Below are 24,886 nucleotides of genomic sequence, written 5' to 3' on the forward strand. Positions count from 1 at the left end.
ATGAGTAGGAAACCTGTGGCTATCCAAATGTTTATTTGACTCCAGCTCCCATCAGCTTCATCCAGCATGACCAATGGTCAGAGACGATTGGAGTTGGAGTCCAGCAACATCTGGAGAGCTCTGTATTAACTACGCCTGATTTCGAAGTATGAAAGGAGAGATATTTATTGTGCTCTGCTTTTGTTAATATTGACAGCCAAGCAAAATAGGTACTTAGCCACAATGGAAGAAGACGAAGAGGAGGAGGAGGAGGAGGAGGAGGAGGAGGAGGAGGAGAGTTTGGACTTTCCCCCTCATTTTGGTTATAATTGAACAGGTCTCTATGAAAGATTATTTTCACTCAATCACATGATGGCATTTTCCTGCTTTTTGGCTTGGATAACTGTAATCTAAATTAAATGCCATTATGCCATTTTATCCACTATGCCATTTTCTCCAGTGAGATAAGGTTCAGATTTTATGTAGATGTGAAATGGCAGGGGAAAGTCTGCAATTAAATCAACCCACAATTAAATAAAACTAGGTGCTTTTTTCGCCTGCTAGAGAAACAAACCTCAATTTTGGTATATCTTCAGCCAAAAAAATAATAAAAATAAAACCCCACTTGTATAATCATTACATAGCTGTTATTTCATCACCCCAAACTCAAGGGACCACACTGAAAGATCTCACTGTTCACAGCATCACACTCTCCTGAACTCCTATCGAGATATTTTTGATATATTGCAAGATGTGGTTTGTTTACTCTGTGATATCATCCTATTAGAATTTTTTAAAAATACTAAGAAGCTGTCACATTGTCTTCTTGTAATATTCCTTGAGTATCATAAATTACTAATAGCATAATTATTACCGTGTCCAAACTAAGATGCCACTTTCAGTAGCCCCAGAAAGGAAAGTGCAATAAAAGGAGAGAATGTCTCTCACTTTCCACAGCCAAATTTCTTGGTTCAATCCCATCACCAAAAATGATGGATTTGGATAATTTGCACTAGTGAAGACTAGTTTAACATTTCTTTGTTGTTCATTGGTATTTCTGTATCTGATTTGGAATGAGTCTCTGGACTTTGCTATAAATGTTCCTACTTGTGATTTTGCTCATGCTCCTACTCATGCTCCTAACAGTGTTTAGAGATGCTGAGAGCCATGATAACACCATGGATGCTGCTACACATGCCTACAATATCCATTTTACAACTCAAACAGGTGTGGTGCTGGATCAGTGCCTGCCCTCAGTACTGGACTGGGTAAGAGCCAACAAACTGAAGCTCTACGCATATAAGAAAGATTCCTTTTTCCAGACATTCTGGAAGGTATCCTGTTCAGGATAGAGTTCTACTCTCCTTATAGGAGCAGGTGCACAGATTGGGGGTGGGACTCTTGGATCCAACATTGTCATTTGAGGCACAAGTGGTTACAGTGGCACAGAGGGCCTTCTACCAGCTTGGAAGCCCAGCTGTGACACTAATCAGATGGCTTCAGGTATTTATGCTCTGGTAACCTCCAAGTTACCAGAGCATAAACACCTGAAGCCATCTGATTAGTGTTACGTGACATGGGTGGCGCTGTGGTGTAAACCACTTAGCCTTGGGCTTGCCGATTGGATGGTTGGTGGTTCGAATCCCCACAATGGGGTGAGCTCCCATTGTTCGGTCCCAGCTCCTGCCAACCTAGCAGTTCGAAAGCACATCAAAGTGCAAGTAGATAAATAGGTACCGCTCTGGTGGGAAGGTAAACAGCGTTTCCGTGCACTGCTCTGGTTTCGCCAGAAGCGGCTTAGTCATGCTGGCCCCATGACCCAGAAAAACTGTCTGCAGAGTGGACAAACGTCGGCTCCCTCGGCCTGTAAAGCAAGATGAGCGCCGCAACCCCAGAGTTGTTCACGACTGGACTTAACTGTCAGGGGTCCTTCACCTTTACCTTTAACCTACTGAAATGTGTTGTGCCTTAGGCTGCTTTTGAAGATTGAAAACAACAGCTACAGCAGAACATAGCAGTTAGACAAGAAGAGATAAGAAGGCATGAACATATAATACCAGTTTTGGCACAATTGCACTATCTGCCAATTTATTTCTGAGATCAATTCTGAAAGCTGGTTTTGATCTTTGATCTAGCTGTCATTTCATCGCCCCAAACTCAAGGCACCACTAGGGATAGCTCAGTTGGTTAGAATGTGGCACTGATAACATAGGGTTGCAAGTCTCTGGACTCGGTCCAGAGTTTACAATTTTCCCAAACTCCACAAAGCTTTGAGTTAAACTGAAGGCCCATGGAATCCAGCATCCAAATTCTCCCACGCCCCATTCTCATTGCTACCAAGGTCTTTTGCTGTTCCATGCAAAACTTTCTGGATTGGAAAGATATGACTATGTTATTACATAGGTATATTTACTTTGCTGGCTCTTTCCCTCACTCCCAGTAAGCTGTGCTTTGCTGATTAAAAGATGTTATCTAGGACGTTTGTCAGACAGTATGCCTGGCCAGCTAGCATGGCCAAAGTGAGCAGGTTAAGGGGTGTGCCTGTCTCCAGATTCAGCGGTGTGATCTCAGCTGGAGACATGGCATGGAACAGCATGCTGCTCCTGCTCAGAAATGCAGTAAACAGCTCCTGGCAAGAAAGATGGCAGGCTTCCATGACCTTTCTAGGCCTACACTAGTAAGAAGGATTTTGCGCCAGGTGTCTCAACTGTCTATCCACTATTATTAATTTTGCCAACCTGCTTCAGTGGGTATTTTGCACATTCTATGTAGTCTGCCTTTTAGCACATTCACAGAGAGATTTCTGCTCAGATGTTTTTCTCTGTCATCTAAATGAAAAATGAAATGAAACAAAAAGTCATGATACTGCTATCTCACCAAGTCTTTGTTCCCAAAGTCTTTGGAGAAAGATCTAAACTAAAAAATTGAAATTCAGGTAGGTAGCTGTGATGGTCTGACGCAGTCGAAATAAAAAGTGAAAATAAAAAATAAAAAAATTGTCCAGTAGCACCTCACAGACCAACTAAGTTTGCTCTGGTATAAGCTTTCGTGTGTCTGAAGAAGTGTGCATGCACATGAAAGCTTATACCAGAACAAACTAGGTTGGTCTGTAAGGTGCTACTGGACAATTTTTCTTTTTCTTTTTTTATTAAAAAAATTTAAGGTATTCTGTGCCCCCAAAATTAAAATATGACCCACGTTGATAGCCATTATGAGGTATAAAAACATAACCACAACAAACCTTATTTATAAACTTGTCAGTGCCCCTGCCTATTAAATCTTCAATATAAGCCAAAAACAGGTCTTAAGATGCTACAGTTGCCTGGGCATACCCACAAACTCTACAACCTGTTTTTGACTAGTTAGTGCCTGCTTTTTCAGTACCCGGACTGATCATTTTTTAGGACGCCCCTTTCTGCTCCACCTGGTAATTCAGCACTGAGAGCCCCAGCTAACGGGAACACTTTCATCGGACTTTTTATGTGCCATTTCACACACAATCTGCAGAGGAAAATATGGGTTTGCCATCAAGTATACATTGACCACTGAAGCAAATCATGATAATCCTGTTGAGTGCACATTTGTGATACATGTATTTGCAAATTTGTATACACCTCAGATGTTTAAGTGTATACTTAAATAACAACAACCTAGGTGTACATCTAAACATGCAAAGTGTGAAGAGATCATGAGAGAAATAGGAGTGTAGAGTTATTCACTCCAATAGATGGTCATTGTAGAGTAATAGTGCTTGCCTATGCTGACTCTGCAGCTGTTGTGCTCTGTGATGAAACAAGGCTAGGCTCTGGGGTACACAGAGCTCTGGAGTTGCTTCAGCAAGGATCAAACTGAAACTCAGGTGTTAGTTCAGTTAACTGCCAGCACCACCTGTGCAGTGGCAGGCCTTGGTGTCTCAGATTTCAGTGGTGCCCTATGTGACACCAAAATTCAGTGCCGCAGGCCTCTCGTCTTCCATTTAACATCATTGCTGCACTATTCCCTGCAGCTCTCCCCCACCTCAAGGCTCTGCCAAACTGGTCACGCTCCCCCCTCAGTCCACCTCTGATCTGTGCTTCAGGATGCTGCTCCAGTAATCTCCTACTGTGACAGAGCATGGGAGCCTCAGGTCTTCCTGGGTCTTCTGTGGTGGAGTCCTTTGAATCAGAAGATGCCATTGCCACATCCTCCGGTGACAGGTATGTGTGTTGGGGGTGGGGTGCACTGGTCTAGCAGATTCACCTGAGAGTGCTTCATAAGAACATAAGAAGAACCAGCTGGATCAGTCCAGCACCCTGTTCTTACAGTGACTAATCAAATGCCCATGGGAAGCCCTGCCATGGAAAACTGCTTCTGGGGCTTGCCCCGTCTGCTCTTTCCCCTGATTCAGAGTCCTCACCCTCATCCCTTTAAGATGAGGAAACCAACTCCAGGGTCTTGACAGCATCCTAGAGACAGTGTTACGATAGTACCCATCCTTTGTGATAACAGCTTAGTTCTTTCCCACACCCAACACATGCACACACACACACACACACACAGAGAGAGAGAGAGAGAGAGAGAGAGAGAGAGAGAGGCAACAAAATTGTATCAGTCACAGTGCCCATGCACATTGTTTTGCTTTAGTAGATTTAAGTATTAAAATTAATCTGTGTGGCTGTCTACTCCAGAGATATTGAGTGTGGGCAGAAGACTCGTGAATTAAATTGTTCAAAATTGATGTGTCAATCAACGTGAAACTTGTGTTTCAAAAAGCTGCTGACTCAGTGGAAGCTGAGTTGTTTTTTGTTTTTTTAAAAAACTTCTTGGTTTTTTCACACACAAACTATTTGACAGACTCATCAAATATTCAATATGTGACTTCTATCACAATAAAAATAATTGGGGGCAGGGATGAAGAGGGAATTCTCATATTTTGCTTTAATCATAACTATAATAATGTGGTATAATGTCTCATAGGCTTTTTGCTTTGAAGATCTACTCAAGATTCATATGGCAAATGTAAAATATGAGCAGACGTTTCTTTTCCATAACACTGGAGGAGAGAAGATTTGTGAAAAAGCATGATGTTTCCTTGTTTTGTGAGGAGTTGCTCCTTATCATACTTAAAACGTACATATGGGTTGTGGGTCAGAGACTGCTTTGCATGTGCAAAGTTCCAGGTTCAATCCCTGGCATAGGTATGCAGTTGAATAGCTAGCATGGCTCAATCCACATTCTTTCAGCTAACCAGAAATGCATTAGATAATCTGCAGGAATAGTGGCAGGAAAAGCAGTGACAAAGTATCGCCATCAAGGGTGTGGATGCCAGTGTTCATTTGCCATTCACAGTATTTCAACCATGTTAGAGAGAGAAAGAAATGTGGGCTGAAAACAGTCCTTATTTCGTTAAATACTCACACACTTGCCAGTTGCTATTGCGATTCTAGCAGTGGTGAGGTAGCAGCACAGATTCTCCCAGTCCTTTGAGGCAATCCTTCCGTATGGTACCACCTATATTAAGGAACTCCCTTCCCATGGATATTCAGCACCCACCTTTGCCTTATTTTCAGTGCCAGCTAAAAGGAGAAATTGCAACCACAAGCCTATTCGGACATGTAGTTTGACATGCAATTTTAAAACAAACAAACCTGCTGATTTGACTTGTTTTCAGAGGGAGGGGAAATAGGTCTACTTATCTTAAACATTTTATTGTTATTTTTATGAATGTTTTGTATCATTTTGTGAAAACTGCTGTGAGCTTTTGGTGACGGTGTATCAATCCTGCTAAATAAACAAATGCCCAAGATAATGGAGCTTTGCCAATATGATGGTGGTTACCGCCTCCTGTCTCATCTTTTGGGTCAGAAGAAGGAACAATGGCAACAGAACAGATAAGGCAGCTGGGAAAAGCCCCCAGACAAATGCATAGGGTCCCCATAGCCTTTAAGCTGGGCCTGTTTGAATGATTGCTCTAATTTATGCTACAGATGGGGTTTAAAGCAGGTAAATCGGATCATTAATGCATTGTGTCTTAGACAGATGGAAAGGTAGAACCAATTGTGCAGTCTATATATCAAACTGTAACATCAGGGTGGTATTTTCAAAAGAAGCTAAGTAATTTAGAAACACAGCTCACAGAAGCTTTTGAAGAATTGCCCGTAGGGACCGCGCATCTCTCCAGAAAAGGCCAGCTTAACATCCTAGCTCTGCCAATAAGAAATAATGAAAGTTTACAATCTTTTTTCCTTGCTGAAACTTCTGTGTTAATAAGAAAGAGAAATCAGATAAAAGTTTGCAACAGTTGAGCCATTGTACAAACCTGTTATATAGAAAAGAAGACATACGTAGAAATGTGGGGCATTTCAGCCCCATCCAGGCATTACTCCCTCAAGTGGTTTACATCCAGGGCCAACCCAGCTATTAGACAGGATGAGGACACAGGCGGTGGAAGCCCCCAAGACCCATGGTCTTCCCTGTCACCTCTGCCACCAGCAGAAAAGTGATGGTGGCATAGACACTGGTTTTGAGAGAGATCTCACCGAAACCACACGAGATCTTGTGGAGCACACGAGATCTTGCATGATATCAGTGCCAATGGCACCATTTCTCCACTGGTGGTCGAGGTGGCAGGGTGGATGACGCAGGTAGCAGTGGCAGGACAGGGCAGCACTTCCCATTTAGCCTCAAGCAGTGGAAGGGGATGCACTGTCCCTGCTTACATCACATATGGCTAGGTGGGGATGTTGTGGTCCCAGCAGTCCCATTTCCTTGGTCTATCCCTGAGATGCCTGCTGGTGACACATAAGCTTCCCTCATGATCTGCAACCCTGTGTGTGATCAAGGGAAAGGGAAAGGACCCCTGGACAGTTAAGTCCAGTCAAAGGCGACTATGGGGTCTGGCCTTCTGAATGGTAATGAATAGATTAGGCTAGAGAGACCCTTTCAATTTATGGCCCGATAATACCAAAAATGCAACATTAACTGTGGTTAACAAATACTAAGCACTAACAGAAGGTTACATAAAATAAATAGCAACCAGTTGGACACCCTCAGAGATACTGATAAAAAAAAAACAGCACTCAACATTTTTAGTATGTATAGGATAGGAAATATTTAAATTTGTATACTGCCTTATACCTGAATTGAGAAAACCAGGAGAGTCCTCAGGTTTTGTATCCATGTTATCCAAGGCTATCCCATTGGCCTAGGCCAGAGCTTTCCAAACTCTGTGCTGTGACATGTTAGTGTGTTGGCTGCAGTGTGTAGGTGTGTCGCGTGAACGCTCTTATATAAGGGGTTAGTTTAACCTCCTGTTTGCTAGTAAAAGTGTCACGAAATGATGCATGTCTAAACAGTGTGGTACTAGCATAAAACGTTTGGAAAGCTCTGGCCTAGGTATTGGAATAGTCATATATAGCTGAATAAGAGCTATTTATGCAGACTTTTAAAGGCTAAATGTAATCAGAAGCACTTATTTTTCATTTTTTGTGGAAAACCAACCTTTAAAATCTGTCCTTAGGTGTCAAGGTGTTGGTTCCCCCCACTTCCTTTGACAATAAAGGAATCTATTTTGAAACCATCAAAACTGTTAAGCTTCCTTCCAATCTAGCCTTATATTGCAGTCCCACATTCCTTCAACTCTACTCACCCTAAAACTGTGTACAATATCAAACTGAGCTACAGGGAATCAGAACAAAATATGTTCAAAGGGATTACTCTTCTTCACAGGATTGTTGGCAGGGAGCGATGAAAACCTCTTGTTTTATCAATATTTGGGGGGAACTGGTCATTTATTTTTCTCAAAACAAAAAGATGAATGTTCTCTGATTACTAATTCTCCCCTTTGAATTTATTATTTGTTTTGATGAAATGCTGCACTCCATCCAACCCTATAAATGATGAGGGATTATGCGATGAATTATAATCAGTATTTGTAAGCATTATCAAGATCAAGATTTCCCTGTTTTGATCTTCACAGTTCATTTGTTTGAAGAATAAAAATCCTGATAATACTTTCTATAAGGCTTTTAGAGAGTTCAAATGTTTCACATATACAGTATAATCTTGCAGTCCTTACAATGGTCCTGGGACTTAGGCAACTATTATCATTCTCATACTGCAGATGGCAAACTAAGGACAAGAGGGTCTTAATTGAGCCCACCTAGTGAATTCAGGGCAGAATTGAAAGAGAAATTTGGGCAAGCAGAAGGCTGGGCTGCCTTGGGCAGGAAAAAAGGGGAAGCGGACCTCAAGGAGTCTTGATTTTTAAAAAAAAAATATACTTCGTGTGTCCACATCTAATCTTGCCACTTTCTAAAATTTATTTGTGTTTTTCTTTTTGTAAATCTACCAAAAAATAAAATGAAATGAAATCAGGATTAAGAGGTTTTCTCAGGACAGTGTAATGTGTGTGCTGTGTCCTCTTGGTGTAATGGTGATGACACTTGCCCTTCTTATGATAGGAAATGCTTTCTTGGGCGGGAGGGGAGAGAAAAAATGGGGGGGTGAAGAGAATCATTTGGGGGAGAAAGAGAAATGTCCCTGTTTTCACCTAGGGAATGTTGGAGAATATGCACTAATTTTTCAGGATATTGTTCTTGCACATTAAACCATAGCTTATTTTAACTATGGTTTAATGGTTTGTGCAAACCCAGCCAGTGTTTTACACAAGCATCTGGTTGACTGCTATGAAAACATAATAATAACCCTACTTCTTAGGTAATTTTGCACCAGGTCTGATCTGTTTGGCACAACATTGTTGCTTGCAGGAGCAATGGAGTGGGGAGTTTGTTCTGTCTAGCAAGCAGAAATGTTTGCATGATGGAACGATCATAATGAGCACTCACACTTTACATTGTGGGTGCCTTTTGCGGGATCGCGCACGGTGCTACAGTTCCCAGGGAACTTACTGGCAAACAGGGACTGGCCTGCCTCTCAGTGTTAATTTTTGGAAGTTCACACCAGCCTCAGTAATCAAGTTTCATTGCTGGGAGGTGGGGCCAGTCCCATATATATAAGGGGGTGAAGCCGACAAAATCCAGGCAGTTAGCTTAGGAGATTCACCCTCCCTACCCTCCCTTAGTTTAATGTTTTCTTGTTTGCAGGTTAACTTTTTTCTTCCTGTTTAGTGGGTGCTGCTACGGTCTTTGACTGGTTGCTGTTGAAGGGCTGGGAAGAAATTTTCCTGCATTGGCAGGTTTTGTCTTCCCTATAGCAATTCCATCACAACTCTGGCGGTTATGGCCTTGGGTGGAATCCTTTAGTCTTTTCTTCTCTATAATGGGGGGGGGTGAAGCGGTGACTCACCCCCCTCCGGTGGCGTTTCCAGGGTCCCCCCCCCATTAAGGGGTTTTATATAATGGGTGTCACTGGCCATACACTGAAAGGTCGTCAGTGAACTACCCTGTGTGCAGGGATATGGGCTGGGTTGCCTGTTACACTTACGTCTCGCAGTGCACCCCCATATCCCATTTATCCTGATGAGCCCCAGTTTATCCCCCCCCCCGGCTGGGGGGCTGGGAGGGGTACATGCCCAAGGCCTAAGCCAAGGTCTTCCTACATTCAGAAGTTTAATAAAGTTGTGTCCTAATTTTAATTCCATATAACGTTGTAAGAGTCTTTATTCCTTCCTTACGATCCCTGGGGGCTGGGGCTGTCACCGTCTGGTCACACAATAGCTAGATACTGAATTTCAATATATTAAAAATCCCCTTGCCTGCTACAAAATGAGACTTCCAGGGGAAGGAAGGGGGGAAGAGTATCTCAAGTCAAAACATGAAAGTGGCCAATGGCTAATTAAACTAACCGGGGAACAAACATGGCAGCACCTGTTTTCCACCATTGCCTTTAAGAACAGAAGCTGTGCTTTTCCAAGATGCAATTTCTCTTAATAGCAATGCAATTATAACTTTATTTCCAGTTCAAATGTCTCGTACGTATTAATGTGCTTTCCAGATGGTTCGTGTCTGGAAGAAAAGCTCCAGTGATACAATCTGTAGGCCTCATTCCAATGCATGTGGCATCAAGCTACTTACATGAGGCTCATTTCTATTCAGGGGTTTTCAAGAAACAACTTAAACAAAATCTTTAGACTGCAGTTCTCCCCAGCGCCAGCACCACCTTCCGCTGAATTCATGTATATTTATATATACATAATATCTTATTTTAATTATATGCTCATCTATATGATGCAATATATAGATATGGGAGAGAATTTTGATTCAATTTGCATATAAAGACAATAATTTACACCTTCTAAAACATTATGCAAACTGTAACGTTAGCCATTTTTTTGAAACGTGATGTTTTCTGAACTCAGCCAAGCAGTTCTCCAGCCAAACAATGTGTACAAAAATGCATATATTAAGGAAAGTAGCATACAAAGATGTATTGCGTATGGGGAAATTGCTCTGCAAAAAATGTGTGCATTAGACAAAATGGCATCTGTGTTTCCCAGGAGAAATGCTGATGAATTTTCATGAATTTTGTTGCAACAACAACAACAACAAAAATCTCACACAGGTTTGGAAATGTAGAAAACTGAATTTAAGATTGGAAAAGATAACAGATTTGTCCATCTCTAGTGATACATAAATCACACAAAAAGCATGAGCTTAGACATGCTTTTCAATTTCACAAAATTTGCAACACAGATAGTGCTTCCTTTATACTCTATGCAGTGTAATTTTATTGTTGGCTTTTTTTGTAAAGGAACACCCCTGGATTGGTGATAATCCAGCAGATAATTTGATATTTATTTATTTATTGTGCTTATATCCCACCTTTTTCTCCAAGGAGCTCAAAGTGGTGTACATGATTCTCCACTTCCTCATTTAATCCCCACAACAACCCACTGGGAGTAGGTTAAAGGCACACACTGAGCTCCATGGCCAAGTGGAGATATGATCTCTGTTCTCCCAAGTCCTAGTCCAACACCCCAACTATTATACCACACTGGCTCTTTAGGCTTATTACTTTATTTCCTGGGAACAACATCTCATGTGACAAACCTGTATCCTGCACTGCACAACTGCAGCCTATGTCTGTATCATGTCTGCCCTGCTCCATTGCTGCACTAATCTGCACCAAAAAAAAAGTCACATTTAAACACATATTTTAAATGTGTTTTCTCTCAAAATATGAGACTCTAATTATCTTTTTCTCAAAGCACAGGTTTCTAGAAATTAATTTTATTTTTATTTTTATTGTTATTGTTATTGTTACTATTATAGCTTAAATCTGTGTCACAACATTCAGGATATGGAAAGGCTAGTGGATTATCCAGTTCTGATCAGCACATTAGTCCAGGACAAGTTTTCCCAAATGGGTAGACTTCAGCAATGTTGGACTACAAATCCCATCATTCCTGACCCTTGGATCTGCTGACTGGGACTTATGGGAGTTATAGTCCAACATGCTTGGAGGCCACAAGTTTGGTCCAGGAGGTTTGGATCAGAATTGTTCATATCACAATTTGCTAATACATAATTCCTTCAGCATCTCTCCTTGAAACTATAAGCAAAAGGGTCACATGGTGGAATGCTCCCCCATAAAAGCATTATTACCCTAAATAAATCTAGCATCTGAAACAAACTGAAATCTTTTCCCCTCTGAGTCAGATGGTAAAACTTTCAACATGTGGGATCCCAATGAAAAAATTGTTTTGATTTTTTGTTTTCTTTTATTATGTATTTTATGTTTTCATTTTGCATTTTCATGTTGTCAACCACCCTGTGAACTTCGGATAAGGGCTGTATAAAAAATTATTAAATAATAATTATCTCCCCCCAAAGAAAAGAAACACCACCTGAGGCCCCACCAGCCATCACTCACACTGATCTCAAGTTATTTTAAATGTGCAAAACTGAGCACTGTATTGTAGCCTATTGTCTATTATTACATTAACCAATGGAGAATACAAAATTATGTATGCAATACTATACCAGCGAAGCAATCATTTCAACCCGCAGTGCATTATCTGCAATATATAAATTGCCATTTTTGCATTTACTTTCATTGGATGCTGTTTTTACTCTTCTTTGATATATATATATATTTCTGGAATAAAAGCTTTAGAAGTCAGCAGAACTACAAAGAAGAGGAAGAGACAAATGGCAGAGCTATACTCTGCAACGTGCTGGTAGAAAACAGGTGCCTTTGAAGCGGTGATGACTTTTGACAAGCCTTTAGGTGTCAAAGGACTGCAAATCCACAAGGGTCTTTAATATGTGCATTGCCTCACTTGCAACCCATTTGGATTTTCATTAGGGAAGAAACTGATTACTTAGCAACCCGCTTTCACTTTTAAAAGACCATAGCATGCTAATAATAAGGCAGGCAGCACTATGATGTATCAAGTTCAATAGTTCAGGAAACTCCCTAGAAAGAGGGGTGGGATCAGATGCTTACCAAATATGTATCAGAAATAATATCACTCCCTTTTCCTTGCTCATTTTCTTTTTTGTGCATTAGGATGACAAAGGGCGAAATCTCATTCGGCGAATTATCACATTTATAACCCATCACGTTTGAAGGGTGAATTTGCATATATTTTGGTGCAACCCCCCCCCTTTAAAATGCATGGGGAGGGGGCATAGCCCAGGCCCGACAGCCATTTGAGTGTATTTTCAAGTGGGACAGAAAATACCTGCACTCTGCATGCAGACCCTGCTGAAGACCCCATTCATCTAGGTCAGTGTGGTTCCCAAGATGTTTCCATAAACTCATTCTTAGTGCCCCTATAGAAAACATTACCCAGAACAGCGGTTTGCACACTAAGATAATAACAAAATAAAATTCACACTTATTCAAAATCCAGTAGTTGAATTAATTCAGCAAAACTGATGAACTTGAGCCACTGATACCAACTTTCCACAGTATGATAGTCATATGCATCACCAGTGAACACACCCCTGGCTCTCCCTTGCCTCTTAGCACCTCCCTAAGTAATCCCACCACCCTCTTTGGGAAACACTGGTGTAAGCCATCATTCCTTGAGCCATGGGCCATAGCTCAGTGACAGAGCATCTGCCTTCCATGCAGAAAGTCCCATTTACAATCCCGAGCATATCCAGGGAGGACTGGGAATGATTGTTGCCCAAAGCGCTGGAGAGATGGGCAATGTGGGCAATCCTGAATTGTCAGAGGCAGTAATGCTTTTGAATACCAGTGGCTGAAAGCCACCGGTTTTATTCTGCTCAGGTCCTGCTTGTAGGCTTCCTACAGGCATCTGGTTGACCACTGTGTGAACAGGATACTGGACTAGAAAGGCCATTGGCCTGATCCAGCAGGCTCTTCTTTTGCTCTTAACTGGAAGAACCAGTGACTTGATGTACATAAAGCAGCCTCTGCTTAGCTCCCAAATCCTGCTCACTGTCAATTCAGCTTCCCTGACCTATCCAGCCAGATATCATAAACACCCACTGCACAACAATGCATCATTTGAATCTACCCTAAAATGTATGTAGCAGTCGAATGGGGATAAAAAGGGAAAACGAAAGAAAGCCCAAACCTGAATAATAGGTGTGCTATCTTCAATCCCCAAACAGGCCCTTAGGTGTTCACAGGTAGCCATAAGTCGGAAATTGGATTTTCAGTTCAGCCTTGGTATTCATTACTTTCAATTTTGCTGTGCAAAAAAAACAACACCCCCTCAAAAAAATAACACCTTGATGTTGCAAAGAAGGAGCTTTGACAAACACACAGAGAGTCCAAATCAGTAGTTCTCTTGCAAAGACTACCTGCTACAATAGAATACAGAGACTCAATTGTCCCCTTAGAGTGTTATTTTTCAGCTCTCCATCATTCAAACATGACAATAAAGAAGAAGAAGCTGATGCTTCTGGCACTGGGGCACCAAGTTAACTTGTACTTATTGTGAGTATTTTATTCCTAATTTAGCTAGGTATATGTGTGCTGACTGATGACTGACAGAACAATAACGCTGTTGCCTTTCTGTAGGAATAATCATATAAAAAACCCAGAGTATAACTGTCTTTGGCTGCTATTCTGTGTTTCTGATAGCAAGACCTAAGGACATAAATAACTGTGGACACTTATTAAACCAATTTTACAGATAATACAGACTGTCTTGTTGTTGTTTTTTAAAGAAGTTCTCCCATTCTGACTGCAGCGTCTGTTCAATTACCAGTTTTCATCCAATTTAATGACACCGATACAGTGGGAGAGCCCTCACTCTGACACACTATTGCTTTGTAAATGTACAGATTCTGTTTAGAAAGTTCACTCGATGTTACACTTGAATGGATGTGCTTTTACTCCAAACACACACATAATATTCTCAAAGTAAGCTGGTCAGAAGATGGTATTCATCGTCTCTAGGACTTGCACACAATAAAGCTTTTGTGCAATATAAAACAAAGTGTGGTCACTTTGTTATTAAGGGTCCAGTCTTGTTCCTGCTATGTAACCACTTCCGTTGTAGGGTTATTGTGTTGCTGACAGCTATTCACTCAGATGAGCGTGCTGTTCACACTTGAACAAAAGCACAGCTCTTTAAAGCAGTTGCGACTGAGTGAGTTGTGTAGTGGTTTGGGGCTGCAAACATGGTGCCTGCAGGTGCTAGTGTGCCTCCCAGTGCCCCCTGTAGTGCCCTAGACAGGTCTCAGTAAGTATTCCCTCAAAATCCCACAATGCACAAGGTACTGTTTCCTTTTCCTGCTCAGCTCCTGTTTGCACTGGCTCAGCCGTTTCTCCACTGGATATTCCTCCCCTCCCCCAAAAAATATACCATATTAATTGGATTATAGGATTGGACACCCATCTTCCCTTCAGTTTTGAACAGAGGACAGATGCAAAGGGTTCTCTAAGAACACTGGTGGCTGGTGAAGGTGCCTTTTCCACCTATCCATAGTTGGGGATTGCTGATCAGGCTCTGTGGTTGTTGCTGTTACAGACAGACAGACAGACAGACAGACAGACAGACAGACAGACAGACAGATAGATAGACAGATAGATAGATACTGTAGATAGATGATAGATAGAGATAGATAGATAGATGATAGATAGATAGATGATAGATAGATAGATAGATAGATAGATAGATAGATGATAGATAGATAGATAGAATTGTGCTTAACAGCTTGAGATCAAACTGCATGATGTGCAGTAGGACATATTACTAAATTGAATCTGGCTGCAGTTATTTTTACCATCTATCGTTCATTCATTTTATTTGTATGCCGCTTTCCCACACAAACTGAGCAAACTAAGCAGCTTGCAATGAAGAAACAGGGTTGTATTTCAAACAAACATTACAAAACCAATTTCATAATAACATAGCAAAACAAAAAAATATAACATACCAAAAAAAAATACATTTCAATACTGTACATATAACAAGATTACTTAAACAACATCCAATAGCAAAAATAACAAAGGAGCTTCACAGTTTCGCCTTAGTCCTAGAAACATCCCTCCCATGATGTTGCTCACAGGCCCTCTCCTGTAGCAGCTTCTTACAAGGCTTCCAAGGGCAAAGGGCAGGTTAGCTGGAAAGACCCCCTCAGATATTCCAAATAATTGTCTGAGAACAATTTCTTCTGACACATCTATGGTGTGTTCCTAGGTCCATTTTCCCACACAGGGCTTCTGATGGGGATTTCTATGCTGGGGATTCTCATGTTCGATATCACACTACGAAGCAGAGAAACCATTCTCTAGCAAGCCGGGGAATCAAATAGTCCATTTGTATATCTTGTCTGATCATGCCACGCAAAGTAAAAGAACAGTGTCATTTAAATGATTTGATAAGGACTGGCCCCGTGGCAAAATGATGCGAAGAGATTAGCCAGGATTCACTTTGTGGTGGAAGTTTGTCTAATGAGCAGGTTATTGAATGGTTTGCTGTGGCAGGAGCATTAAGTGCTGAAAATGGATTTAGATTCTAAATTGCTTAGATAAGGAGGGAGACGGAAGCCAATCTCACTGCCTTCATATCCAAATTCCATAGACGCTGCTGTATTTGATAATGGCTGATCCAGTGTCCTCTGATATTTTAGTGAGCAAGAAAAGGAAATGAATACACTTATACTATCTAGCCAGTATTGTCTAAACCTGCTGGCAGCAACTCTCCAAGATCATTCACAGTGGTCTCTCATAGCCCTACCTGGAGATGCTAGGGACTGAAAATGGGTCTTTCTGTATGTGAAGCAGATGTTGTGCCACTGAGCTGTGGTCCTTCCCCTGATGCCAATTCTATTTTCCTTTATTCAGTGTTTTCAGACAAAGACCACATCTTCAAAGACAGAGTGCTTCCATGCTAGGTTGTCAGGGACTGGACATCGGAGGAGGAATGGTGGAGACCGCCTCCCCCTGCTCCTGAACCTTCCAGAGAAGAGGAAGACAGTATAGATTGACAACAATGGTTTGCGGGAAGCCATAGCCCAGAGGCTGAGGAGGGAGAAAGCTGGGAAATAATGGGAGAGGAGCAGGAAGAAGAAGCACCTGGAGAGAGACAGCTGACAGACTCAGTGTCTTTAGAAAGCATGCCAGACCCACCCCCCTTTCCCAGAACCCAGTGGGCATTGAAAGTAGGAGAGCAGAGAGCTCAGAGGCAGAAGGCACAGATCAGCCACTGTAGGGATGGTGCATGATGGGAGAGATGGAGGGGGTGGGGCTTTACTTGGAGCAACACCATTACTCCAGGAAGCTGCATTTCTAAGCCTCTCTCTGTGAATATTGAATAAACAACATTGGTAAGAACTTCCTTGTCTTATCCATTCCTGGCAGCCTGCCAGGGGCTGGGCTGGTATCAGATTCCCTGGCACCTGACATAGGTGGTTACTGTAGAACTGACACTTGTTCACTCACTTTATACAAGTCACGTATGTGACTTTTTGTGTCCTACTTCCATGCTACTTCAGTCTTTTTTCCAACCACAGAAAATTCAGTTTAAGATTTTTATTTTTATTTGCAAAGTATGTAACAGAAGTGCAGTCTCCACAGATGGACACCATTCATACTCTGTCTTTTTCCAGAGGTTCCGATTTGACATTAGAATAGTTCTATAATATCAAAGAAGTAGCAGAGCACCATTTAAACTGACCCCTGGGGGAAAGCAGATGGGAGCTGGGGAGTCATCCCTAAGAACTGAGGGTGAAAATGTTCAGGATTAAAGTGGATAGAGGAAAGGATTTCTTCCTTTCTCATAACATGATAACCTAGGATCTTTATCTAAACCTTAAGGCATTCTAAATATTCCAAAATGAAGATTCCTCTCAGTCTTCAGGGAAGTCTTTTGAAGGTAACAAATACAATGAAATTTAAACTTTATTCAAAAATATACCTGGCAGCTATTTCTAGCCAATGTTTCACACTTTGGTTTGCAATCTATATGACAGGTACAATGAAAATATAGCTTTTCTAGGCAGAGGGTAGTATGGCAGAAGAAAACACATTGAATAAAACAAACAAAGCATTAATTGGGTTAACAAGTTTTAAGTGACATAAGCTTTCAGACTCATGTTACTTTTTAAAGACATGGCTATAACATCTCATATCCCTTTCTTCTAAATGCTGTACAGATTATAACATCGGATTTTGCTACCTAATGAGAGTTCTCAGACAGCTTTATGGGAAAGGTTAGTATTACTTATTTATAGAAAGCGTGTTCTACTTCATGGAGAGCATGTGTTGCGGTGGCGGCTGACAAGACACACCAAATTTGTGGGGCGGGCTAATTGATTGTTGGCCACTGTTGTGATTGGGCTTCCCTTGTTGTTGGGGAGAAGTTAATGTTGCTATTTTGGGATTGACAGCCAGAAACATTAACACTCCCTGCATGCAGTGTAGAGCTTCCTCTTTTCGCTGCATGCATCGGATTGCCCGTCCCCCACCCCACTCCCTATATTTAGGGCTGTTTGCGTTGACCTTGCTATGCCTGTCATGGGGTCATCTGCTCTAGGAGCAGGGGCTCAGTAGGAATTTTGTCCATTTGGCTGATTGGCTGGTGCCATTTGGTTTTTGCCTACTGCGTAGCAAATCGTCACAACTTGTAAGGTTGTGGTTAGCCATTGGTTTTTTGGTTTGGTTGGTTGAGGGGCATGGATTGGCTGTGCCTGCCCCTCTAATGCTGCTGCTGCAAGGGTATTCTGTTAAAGCATTATTGCTTTTGTCCGAACCCTGTCAAGGGGCTAGAGCCACGCAAGAGCCCCTGGTTGCATTTGGGGAGGGCTGAGGGCAGGTTCCCTGCTCCGTTGCTATGTATTCCCCTTTTCTGACTTTCGCGGGCATGCAAAATGCTGCCCGCATCATCGGGACTCCCAGCCACATCACACACACCCTCCGACCAATTGGTTTAGCTGGGGTGTGTGGCTGCTTGCCATTTAAACTGTGGCGTGGCTTGGGGGCCACCTCCTTTCACCTCCTCGTTGGATCACCCAGCCCACCCGCCCTCTTTTTATGCGTTGCTTGGCTTTGGCCTTGCTATGGACTAATGTCAGTCACCTTATTGTTGGGGCCAGGTAGGAGTTTTTTCCACTTGTCATATTGGCACCACCCATTTGGTTTTCGCCTACCTTGTAGCAATCATCACAGCTAGTAAGGTTAGGCATTGAGTAAGCCTTGTTCATGGGAGGGGTGGTTGTTGCCTCTGCCTGCCCCTCCTCATTAAGGGTATCTCATTAAAAGGATCTGGGGCTGTGGATCCTGTCCGAAGCCTGGACATGGGCTAGGGCCATGCCACAACCCCATCAGTGCCCCTGGGGGTTCTCTTAATTGATGTATATCATAGGGCACCCCCTACCTGTGGTTGACCCTTAAGAGACTTTCTGCAGGTGGGCAGTAGTCAGGATATAGTCTGGTTTCACCCAATGCCTAAACCAAACCGCTCACATCTGTAACCAATAAAGTTGTAGCTTAATTTATCCCATTAACCCAAAATATTTGTATCCGTGTGTTTATTATCTAAGGGAACTGCGGGGCCCGGGACCTCGCCACGCAATGAGCTAAACAGAGAAACAGTGAACAGGCCTTGCAAGACTCACAACTAGACAGTCTTTGGGCTTCTGCAGCAGCAGGAGGAGCCAAAGAAAGACTGATGAGGTTGAAGGGATTATAGACAAACACTTGGGAAGTTTAAACTCCTGGCTGTTTTTCTCCATCCAGTGTTAATCTCTATTTATCTTATCTTCTCTTTAGAGGCTAATTGCCTCTAGAGTCAGAAAGAGGAGAAGGGCAGGGACAATTAACTGCTAACGACAGATAAGATAAGCAAAATAAACACAATATGCAGAAAGGTTGCAAGTGGTTCCTGTGTGTTTGCCTATGTCATGTCTTCACACAAGCAGCGAAAGTGGTAGAAATTTACTTCAAATTTATATAACAGCTAGAAAGTGTACTTTTCCATCATCTGACTTCATTTTCCAACATAGACTAGGCAAACCTCCTGCTTGCCTGGTGCCCTACAGATTTTATGGACTACAGTGGTACCTTGGGTTAAGTACTTAATTCGTTCCGGAGGTCCGTTCTTAACCTGAAACTGTTCTTAACCTGAAGCACCACTTTAGCTAATGGGGCCTCCTACTGCTTCCACGCTGCTGCTGCACAATTTCTGTTCTCATCCTGAAGCAAAGTTCTTAACCCGAGGTACTATTTCTGGGTTAGCGGAGTCTGTAACCTGAAGCGAATGTAACCTGAAGCGTATGTAACCTGAAGCGTATGTAACCCGAGATACCACTGTACATCTCTAATCATTGGCCAAGTTGTATCCCACAGCATTTGGAGAGCACCAGTTTGGGAAATACTTGCGTAAGACTATGATTTCTAAAAGTTCTTGCTACCTAAGTTCAGGCGAGCTTCAAAATTAGCAAAAGTCAGGCCTGGTTTCAATGCATATACTGGGGAAATTATATATAAAAATGCATATATTAGTGAAATAACATACAAAAATGATGTTATATTTGGGGGGAATGCTGGAAATGTGTATTTATTAGTCTAACTGCATACAAAAATGACTGCACACTAAAATACTGTCATATTTTAATAAGGAGTTGCATTTTTAAAAAATGCAAATTGCTGCAAGTGAAGAAATGAGTTTAAGATTGGAAAAATGAGAAACCAATACAAAATAAAATTAACTAAATATTCCATCTATAGATGGACTGTACCACTTCAGACTGCTGCCATAGGGATGTAATTTTTTTAACGCTCCCATACGCAAAACACTTCCTGCAAAGAAAAAAAAGCATAGCAGGAGCAAACTGGGATAGAACTGTTCTTCCTGAGGTATTAGTGGCAGGGCCGTATCTAGGATGTGGTGAAGAAGGCCCCCGCCAGGGGCGCAGGCATGGGGGGGGGCTGCAAAATTGGCAAAAAATATGTCCATAAATATGTCTATAAATAAAAATATCTCATAAGAAAAGTTTTTAAATAGAGGGTCTTTATATGATATGCGGGGGCCCTGTTTTTCCCTACCTGTTTTTTGACTCCACCTGAATAAAGTGGACTTAGCCTGAAGTTACAACATGTCTAGATTACTGTAAGGCACTCTATGTGAGGATATGTTTGAAAATGACTTGGAAACTTTTGAATGCAGCCACTGGTGTGCTTATTTGGGTTAGAGGGTTAGAAAATATTGCACAATATATATGTAATTTGTGTTTTATTATGTGATTTTTATGCTTTAGATTTGTTCTGTGTGACAGGGCTTTGGAGGAAAATAGCCTGTACATATTACTTGCAATTAGTTAACAAGATTTGTTTTTAATTTACAAGGAGTTGGGGGGGTTGTTGTTTTTCAGATGGCAGAATGTTCAGAAATAGTTTTCCTCATCTGCCACCTGAAGAGATACAGCCCTCTCAAAATTCAAATTCTTCATTCAGCTACATTTGTAGACCACACCTCAGAGCTTGCCATATTCACAGCTAAACACAAACTGTAACACGTAGCTGTTTCAGAATTAATTATTTTCTCCAAATCCATGCAAACTAATGAGCTTTATTTGAAAGGTCAGTGTAAGGTAAAGGAGCATTGACTATTTTGGAGGATGGAGAGATGAATACTGGAGTCCAAAGGAACTCTAGGAAAGAACAGCCTCCAGCAGTTTCTCTTTTCACAAAAAGAAGACATCTCTCGAGCATCAACAACACTGGTTGCAACTCAAGGTACTTGGACAAAGGAAGAGAGTCATCTCTTGGAGTGTCCTACCCTTACCCTATAAATGTTTCGATGATTTTTTTTAAAAAAAAGATTCCATGGTTCCTGAGGCAGCAGTATAGATCACAAAGTACCAGAATCTCAGAAAGATGTTATGTTTTAACAAGAAGACTTTCCGTCTTTTTATACTGTATACTAGTAAGCTAGTATACAAAAAAAATACAAAGCATAACAGGAAGGTCTGAAGAAGAGTGAAAAAAGGGGGAATGTTCTGGTGTACCAGATAGATGCAGACAGAAATAAAGTGAGTGCAAACTGATATGTCATTCTTTGACAACAACTGCGGAATCCACAAGAAGCTACAAAATGAATAATATGAAAATATGAATGTCAGAGCTTCACTGAATATTCTTAAGTTTAAATCTTTCACAGGGAAATGTACCAATTTGTTGAAGTAAACACTTTCCCCCTGAAAATGTGTGAGTTGTTCACCCCCACCCCCAAGTCTTCTCTGAAGCCATGTTTTCTCACAGCTACTGTTTCAGCCCCAAAATTTCCCTTGCAGTGATTTCTTTCTCCTTCATGGATTAGTCATATGTGGGATCCCATTCGCCAACAAACAATGCAGGAGATTACATTGTCCCAACAGCATGCAGAATTTGCTACTGGACATCTCTGAAGGAAGGTGAGGGCATGTGAGAGCAATGTTGATGAACGATTGAACCTCTCCCAACAACAACAGACTATAATTGGATAGGAAAGGCTTTCTTTTTATGGCATTGAAAACGTTTTCATCTGGAAATAAATTAAGCTCAGCCTGCCATCCTAGATATTTTGTTGGGAGAACCAAAGGGACCAGGGCCCTATACAATTGGCACCTATAGATGAGACTATATGGTACTCATGAGAACTACTTTCTGGGAGGAAACCCCAGCTCTCTCTAAATTGGGGTGACTATCCTGCAGACCATAGTCTACATCCACCTCTCCTGGTGATTATATGTGACCCACAAGCCCGTCCCCCAATAATCTGCCTACACTTAAAAATAATATTTGCATTCACATTATTACAGAGCGGTATCTAAGGATCTGAATACAGGGAGGGCCCCTAATTTTACCTTTATAGAAGCACCTTTTCTTCCCCAATCCAGCAACACTCTTAGAAGGTCAGGGCCATTGCTTGGAGGTCTTAGAGGCTAGGCAAACAGTAAGCATTCTGTTTTCCATTTTGGACTTTTAAAAACTGGTGTCATACCAGGGAAAGAAGGAAACACTTTCCAAAGATATCCAGGAAGGTGTTTGCCTCCCAGAGAAGTGCAAAATCTGCCCTGGAGAGCAAAAACACTATGTTTTTTCCTCACAAGGAAGCACCAGGACACAAAGAGAGCCTCTTATACCAGCAATTCCATGAATAGCAAAAACAAAAAAGCTGCTGAATGAGTGTGTCTGCTGGGCACAGATTGGCAGGCTGTCCTTGGAGGAGAGGCAAATCCTCAATGTGGCCCTTAAGCCAAAAAAAAGGCAAGCCAACCCAGTTCTAATTGTATCAGAATTGATGACCTGCCATCACTTCTGCGTGCACCCATACTTAAAAGTTAGATCTCCATCACCCTTCACAGGATAATTTGCAATGTTTTTACCTCAGGGAGTCTTGAAAACTAGTCAATCCTTTAGTGGGTTTCATAATTACCATTTGATTGAGACCATACAAGTTTTGCTTTCCTGGGCCTCTGGCCAATGCATTTTGGATCCTTTGAGCAGGTACAGATTTTGCCAAAGGCAAAAATCATCTGAAAATGGGAGGAAGATAATTATCTAACTTGACTCTTGCTAGGAATTCTTTGCAAAGCTACATGAAAATCTGGAAACTACACATAAAACATGTGTTTTGGTCGCTCTCTGTGGGGGAGCAGTTCACATAGAAGTAGAGGAAAACAATAGAAACTGCTCAAGACTAATAGCTTCAAAGAACAATACTACATAAGATACAATTCATCCAGAACCACATATGGCAAGTCTCATGGTCCATTCATTCAACCATTGATCAATGTTGTCAATGACAGATGGCTAACCTAATGCTATAAAAATGAATTTGTTTAGAAAATGAGTTTTCAACTGCCTTTTGAGACCTTGAGATATGCTTTGTACTTGAATCTTAAATGCACTAATGTGGAAGTAATTTGTGTGGACTACTAGAATTTTGTTATGCAAATAAGTTAAGTGCAAGTCTTTTGAAGTGTATTTCGAAGCACGCCCTATTAGTACCAAAGAGGTGAGCATGGGGTCACAGCGGAAGGATCACAACCTTAGTGCCACATTTCAGTTAGCTTTATTTGTATGTATTCTACAAATATCTAAGCTTCATTCATCTAGAAATATCTCCAAGTGTTCACACTTTTAACTTGGTGATAAAGAGGTAAGAGTGAAGAGAAGCAAAAAGACGATGGCTCCAGCCAGGTAAAGAGAATATATGGCTATGTCCTTTCACTGTCAGGGCACAGTGGGAGTATCTCTCACAGAGTTCTCTCTAGCAAACATACAGGAAAACTCTATGAGCTTCAGTTCCTGTCATGAGCCTGCAAGCATGCAAGCATGCATTGTTGGTTTGACTGCATTGTAAATACCCCATGCATATGACAGCTGGCTCTGGGGTGTTTGGTATGTTTTTATATGTACTGGAAGCCACCCGGAGTGGCTGGGAAAATCCAGCCAGATGGACGGGGTAAAAATAATAAAGTTGTTGTTGTTGTTTTTGCTGCTGCTGCTGCTGCTGCTGCTGCTGCTGCAATGGTGCCTCCCTAGAGTGATGAAAATGAAAAGATGATTATTTATCTTATTGTGAAAAATGTAAAGAGAAGGAAAAATTAAAATAAAATAAATTTAGCCTCGCTAAATGCAGTCAGATTTCCTGCTGAAAACATGCATAGTGTTGCACTGTAGGTCAGGTTTCTGAGAATCTGAAAAACTAGGTTTAGAGGAGCTGTTTATATGACTAGAATCAGCAAATATACAAATATATTAAGAGTCAACAGTTGACTAGGCTCTGAAGAGCTAACAAGTTTCTTTAATTATTATTATTTCAGTAGCCCATTTGAAGGAAAAAAAGCTGAAACTTCAGAACATTAGTATATAATTAGGAATTTGTACTATCTGCAAAGAATAATGAGCTAATTAGTCCCTGCTGTATACGTGCTTGCAGTTATGACATATCAGAAAATGGTACAATGGGGGGGGGTTGTTTTAATAGCTTGCTTCACCTCTGCTTGGTCTAGGCCTGCTCAGCCACCAGGAGCTCTGCTGATGAAGGGAGTTAGGGTCTGGCATACCTTACACTGCCTTAACCTGACTTCCCATACTTAGAGGTGCCTCCTAAAACATTTAGTGTAAACATACTGTGTAAAAGAAAGTTTGAACTATGGCGATGGTGTTTGTTGTTAATTGGGCTGGCCAAGTTTTTTGCTTATGAGATTGGAGGTTTGTTGTGAATTTCTTATGAATCCCATTGTGTGTCTATATATGTTTGTATCCTATTGCTTATGCTCTTAAAAACTTAAGTTACTTGGATACTCTTTCAGTGTAATAACTGAATAAGAGTAGCAATAATTAATAAATAAAGTTTTTCCCCATTCCAGGCACATGTATTTGAACCTCTTAATGAATTACAAGCTCGCAAACAAAATTTCAAGAGGCACAACCCCCCCCCCCCGGAATAAAAACTGAAGCAAAGACACCCTCAGTGAGCCCCAGCTGTCAAATGTTGCATGATTTAGCAATAAGAGTAATAATAGAAGTGGAAGTAAGATGCTACTTGCAG

The sequence above is a fragment of the Podarcis filfolensis genome, assembly GCF_964270895.1.
Source record: "Podarcis filfolensis genome assembly, chromosome: 7".
NCBI classification, from domain to species: Eukaryota; Metazoa; Chordata; class Lepidosauria; order Squamata; family Lacertidae; genus Podarcis; species Podarcis filfolensis.